Source organism: Triticum urartu, chromosome 1A (genome assembly GCF_056163025.1).
Source record: "Triticum urartu cultivar PI428250 chromosome 1A, HENAU_Tu73, whole genome shotgun sequence".
In the NCBI taxonomy this organism is placed as follows: Eukaryota; Viridiplantae; Streptophyta; class Magnoliopsida; order Poales; family Poaceae; genus Triticum; species Triticum urartu.
The window spans coordinates 385,694,312-385,700,457 of NC_141873.1; positions in this window are offsets into that span (position 1 = coordinate 385,694,312).

Below are 6,146 nucleotides of genomic sequence, written 5' to 3' on the forward strand. Positions count from 1 at the left end.
TTTCTTCTCCGATATTTGGGTTTTGTTTGGCCAACTTGATCTATTTATCTTGTAATGGGAAGAGTGCTTTCTAGTGGGTTTGATCTTACGGTGCTTGATCCTAGTGACAGAAGTGTAGGGGAATGAGGTAATTTCAAAAAATTGCCTACGCACACACAAGATCTATCTAGGTGATGCATAGCAATGAGAGGGGAAGAGTGTTGTCCACGTACCCTCGTAGACCGTAAGTAGAAGCGTTATGACAACGCGGTTGATGTAGTCGAACATCTTCACGATCCGACCGATCCTAGCACCGAAGGTACGACACCTCCGCGATCTCCACACGTTCAGCTCGGTGACATCCCACAAACTCTAGATCCAGCTGAGTATCGAGGGAGAGTTTCGTCAGCACGACGACATGATGACAGTGATGATGAAGCTACCGGAACAGGGCTTCGCCTAAGCACCTCTACGATATGACCGAGGTGGATTATGGTGGAGGGGGCACCGCACACGGTTAAGACAATTATCAACTTGTGTGTCTATGGGGTGCCCCCCTCCCCCGTATATAAAGGAGTGGAGGAGGGGGAGGGCCGGCCCTCTATGGCGCGCCCTAGGGGAGTCCTACTCCCACCGGGAGTAGGATTCCCCCCTTCCAAGTAGTAGGAGTAGGAGAGAAGGAAGGGGAGGAGAGAAGGAAGGAAGGGGGGCGCCCAATTCGGATTGGGCTAGGAGGGCACGCCTCCCACCTTTTCCCTTCCTCTCCTCTATTCCACTAAGGCCCAATAAGGCCCATATACTCCTCGGGGGGTTCCGGTAACCTCCCTGTACTGCAGAAAATGCCCGAACTCATCCGGAACCATTCCGATGTCCAAACATAGGCTTCCAATATATTGATCTTTATGTCTCGACCATTTCGAGACTCCTCGTCATATCCGTGATCAAATCAAGGACTCCGAACTAACTTTGGTACATCAAAACACATAAACTCATAATACCGATCATCACCGAACGTTAAGCGTGCGGACCCTACGGGTTCGAGAACTATGTAGACATGACCGAGACTCATCTCCGGTCAATAACCAATAGCGGAACCTGGATGCTTATATTGGTTCCTACATATTCTACGAAGATCTTTATCAGTCAAACTGCACAACAACATACGTTGTTCCCTTTGTCATCGGTATGTTACTTGCCCGAGATTCGATCGTCGGTATCTCAATACCTAGTTCAATCTCGTTACTGGCAAGTCTCTTTACTCGTTTGGTAATGCACCATCCCACAACTAACTCATTAGTTACATTGCTTGCAAGGCTTATAGTGATGTGCATTACCAAGAGGGCCCAGAGATACCTCTCCGATACTCGCAGTGACAAATCCTAATCTCGATCTATGCCAACTCAACAAAAACCATCGGAGACAACTGTAGAGCATCTTTATAGTCACCCAGTTCCATTGTGACGTTTGATAGCACACTAAGTGTTCCTCCGGTATTCGGGAGTTGCATGATCTCATAGTCATAGGAACATGTATAAGTTATGGAGAAAGCAATAGCAACAAACTAAACGATTATTGTGCTAAGCTATCGGATGGGTCAAGTCAATCACATCATTCTCTAATGATGTGATTCGTTAATCAAGTGACAACTCTTGTCTATGGTTAGGAAACATAACCATCATTGATTCAACGAGCTAGTCAAGTAGAGGCATACTAGTGACACTCTCTTTGTCTATGTATTCACACATGTACTAAGTTTCCGGTTAATACGATTCTAGCATGAATAATAAACATTTATCATGATATAAGGAAATATAAATAACAACTTTATTATTGCCTCTAGGGCAAATTTCCTCCAGTCTCCCACTTGCACTAGAGTCAGTAATCTAGATTACATTGTAATGATTCTAACACCCATGGAGTCTTGGTGCTGATCATGTTTTGCTCATGAGAGAGGCTTAGTCAATGGGTCTGCAACATTCAGATCCATATGTATCTTGCAAATCTCTATGTTTCCCTCCTTGACTTGATTGCGGATGGAATTGAAGTGTCTCTTGATGTGCTTGGTTCTCTTGTGGAATTGAGGCATACTAGTGACACTCTCATTGTCTATGTATTCACACATGTATTATGTTTCCGGTTAATACAATTCTAGCATGAATAATAAACGTTTATCATGATATAAGGAAATAAATAATAACTTTATTATTGCCTCTAGGGCATATTTCCTTCAGTCTCCCACTTGCACTAGAGTCAATAATCTAGATTACACAGTAATGATTCTAACACCCATGGAGCCTTGGTGCTGCTCATGTTTTGCTCGTGGAAGAGGCTTAGTCAGCGGGTCTGCAACATTCAGATCCGTATGTATCTTGCAAATTTCTATGTCTCCCACTTGGACTAAATCCCGAATGGAATTGAAGCGTCTCTTGATGTGCTTGGTTCTCTTGTGAAATCTGGATTCCTTCGCCAAGGCAATTGCACCAGTATTGTCACAAAATATTTTCATTGGACCCGATGCACTAGGTATGACACCTAGACCGGATATGAATTCCTTCATCCAGACTCCTTAATTTGCTGCTTCCAAAGCAGCTATGTAACCCGCTTGACACGTAGATCCCGGCACGACGCTCTGCTTGGAGCGGCACCAATTGATAGCTCCACCATTTAATAAAAATACGTATCCGGTTTGTGACTTAGAGTCATCCGGATCAGTGTCAAAGCTTGCATCGACGTAACCGTTTACGACGAGCTCTTTGTCACCTCCATAAACGAGAAACATATCCTTAGTCCTTTTCAGGTATTTCAGGATGGTCTTGACCGTTGTCCAATGATCCACTCCTAGATTACTTTGGTACATCCCTGCTAAACTAATAGCAAGGCACACATCAGATCTGGTACATAGCATTGCATACATGATAGAGCCTATGGTTGAAGCATAGGGAACACCTTTCATTTTCTCTCTATCTTTGTAGTGGTCGGGCATTGATTCTGACTCAACTTCATACCTTGTAACATAGGCAAGAACCCTTTCTTTGCTTGATCCATTTTAAACTTCTTCAAAACTTTATCAAGGTATGTGCTTTGTGAAAGTCCAATTAAGCGTCTTGATCTATCTCTATAGATCTTGATGCCCAATATATAAGCAGCTTCACCGAGGATGTTCATTGAAAAATTCTTATTCAAGTATCCTTTTATGCTATTCAGAAATTCAGTATCATTTCCGATCAGCAATATGTCATCTACATATAATATCAGAAATGCTACAGAGCTCCCACTCACTTTCTTGTAAATACAGGCTTCTCCAAAATTTTGTATAAAACCATATGCTTTGATCACACTATCAAAGCATATATTCCAACTCCGAGAGGCTTGCACCAGTCCATAAATGGATCGCTGGAGCTTGCATACTTTGTTAGCACCTTTTGGATCGACAAAACCTTCTGGTTGCATCATATACAACTCTTCTTTAAGACATCCATTAAGGAATGCAGTTTTGACATCCATTTGCCAAATTTCATAATCATAAAATGCGGCAATTGCTAATATGATTCGGACGGACTTAAGCATTGCTACGGGTGAGAAGCTCTCATCGTAGTCAAATCCTTGAACTTGTCGAAAACCTTTTGCAACAAGTCGACCTTTGTATATAGTAACATTACCGTTAGCGTCAGTCTTCTTCTTGAAGATCCATTTATTATCTATGGCATGCCGATCATCGGGAAAGTCAACCAAAGTCCACACTTTGTTCTCATACATGGATCCCATCTAAGATTTCATGGCCTCAAGCCATTTTGCGGAATCTGGGCTCATCGTCACTTCCTCATAGTTCATAGGTACGTCATGGTCGGGTAACATGACTTCCAGAACGGGATTACCCTACCACTCTGGTGCAGACCTTACTCTAGTTGACCTATGAGGTTCAGTAGTAACTTGATCAGAAGTTTCATGATCATCATCATTAGCTTCTTCACTTACTGGTGTAGGAATCACTGGAACTGATTTTAGTGATGAACTACTTTCCAATAAGGGAGAAGGTACAATTACCTTGTCAAGTTCTACTTTCCTCCCACTCACTTCTTTTGAGAGAACCTCCTTCTCTAGAAAGGATCCATTCTTAGCAACGAATATCTTTCCTTCGGATCTGTGATAGAAGGTGTACCCAACAGTCTCCTTTGGGTATCCTATGAAGACACATTTCTCCGATTTGGGTTCGAGCTTATCGGGTTGAAGCTTTTTCACATAAGCATCGCAACCCCAAACTTTAAGAAATGACAACTTGGATTTCTTGCCAAACCACAGTTCATAAGGTGTCGTCTCAATGGATTTTGATGGTGCCCTATTTAACGTGAATGCAGTTGTCTCTAAAGCATAACCCCAAAATGATAGCGGTAAATCAGTGAGAGACATCATAGATCGCACCATATCTGACAAAGTGCAGTTACAACACTCCGACACACCATTATGTTGTGGTGTTCCAGGTGGCATGAGTTGCGAAACTATTCCACATTATTTCAAATGAAGTCCAAATTCATAACTCAAATATTTACCTCCATGATCAGATCGTAGAAACTTGATTTTCTTGTTACGATGATTTTCCACTTCACTCTGAAATTCTTTGAACTTTTCAAATGTTTCAGACTTATGTTTCATTAAGTAGATATACCCATATCTGCTCAAATCATCTGTGAAGGTAAGAAAATAACGATATCCGCTGCGAGCCTCAATGTTCATTGGACCACATACATCAGTATGTATGATTTCCAATAACTCTGTTGCTCGCTCCATTGTTCCGGAGAACGGAGTTTTAGTCATCTTGCCCATGAGGCATGGTTCACAAGTACCAAGTGATTCATAATCAAGTGATTCCAGAAGTCCATCAGAATGGAGTTTCTTCATGCGCTTTACACCAATATGACCCAAACGGCAGTGCCACAAATAAGTTGCACTATCATTATCAACTTTGCATCTTTTGGCTTCAATACTATTAACATGTGTATCACTACTATCAAGATTTAGTAAACATAAACCACTCATCAAGGGTGCATGACCATAAAAGATATTACTTATATAAATAGAACAACCATTATTCTTTGATTTAAATGAATAACCATCTCACATCAAACAAGATCCAGATATAATGTTCATGCTCAACACTGGCACCAAATAACAATTATTTAGGTCTAAAACTAATCCCGAAGGTGGATGTAGAGGTAGCGTGCCGACCGCGATCACATCGACTTTGGAACCATTTCCCACGCGCATCGTCACCTCGTCCTTAGACAATCTTCGCTTAATCCCTAGCCCATGTTTCGAGTTGCAAATATTAGCAACAGAACCAATATCAAATACCCAGGCGCTACTGCGAGCATTAGTAAGGTACACATCAATAACATGTATATCAAATATACCTTTCACTTTTCCATCCTTCTTCTCCGACAAATACTTGGGGAAGTTCCGCTTCCAGTGACCAGTCCCTTTGTAGTAGAAGCACTCAGTTTCAGTGTAGCGACCCGACCTCAAACGGTCAAGTCTCTATGCTTTAGTGTCATCCCTAGATCGGTAATGCTGACACACACAGTACTCGAAGGATTTATAACAGAGTAGCAATCACACACTTATTACATCGAATGTCTCAAGAGAGAACTTATTACAATAAATATGGCTTAAGGCAATCCAATACATTAACAGGGGAAGGCTTGGAAGATAAATTGAGTCCATCAACTCCAACGGCATAGCTGAGCTGCACGGCAACGACCTAACAAACCTTACTCCTCATCTGAAAAGTCTGCAACATAATAAGTTGCAGCCCGAAACGGGTCAACACATGGAATATGCTGGCAATGTAACACAGTAGAGCAAGAACAGAATAATGCTATCACTATATGCATATTTGGCTGGTGGAAAGCTCTACGGTTAAAGTTTTGCGAAAAGCCAATTTTTCCCTACAACAAAGGAATAGATTTTATTTAACTATCATGGTAGTTGAAACATCATTGAGAAGGTTCCTCCAACTCAATCCCAATTAAAAGTAATTATCAACCCAACAATATTAATTTAGAGTGATGAGATACAAATGATAATCCAAGTACTAGATGTTGGGGAACATAGTAATTTCAAAAAATTTCCTACGCACACGCAAGATCATGGTGATGCATAGCAACGAGAGG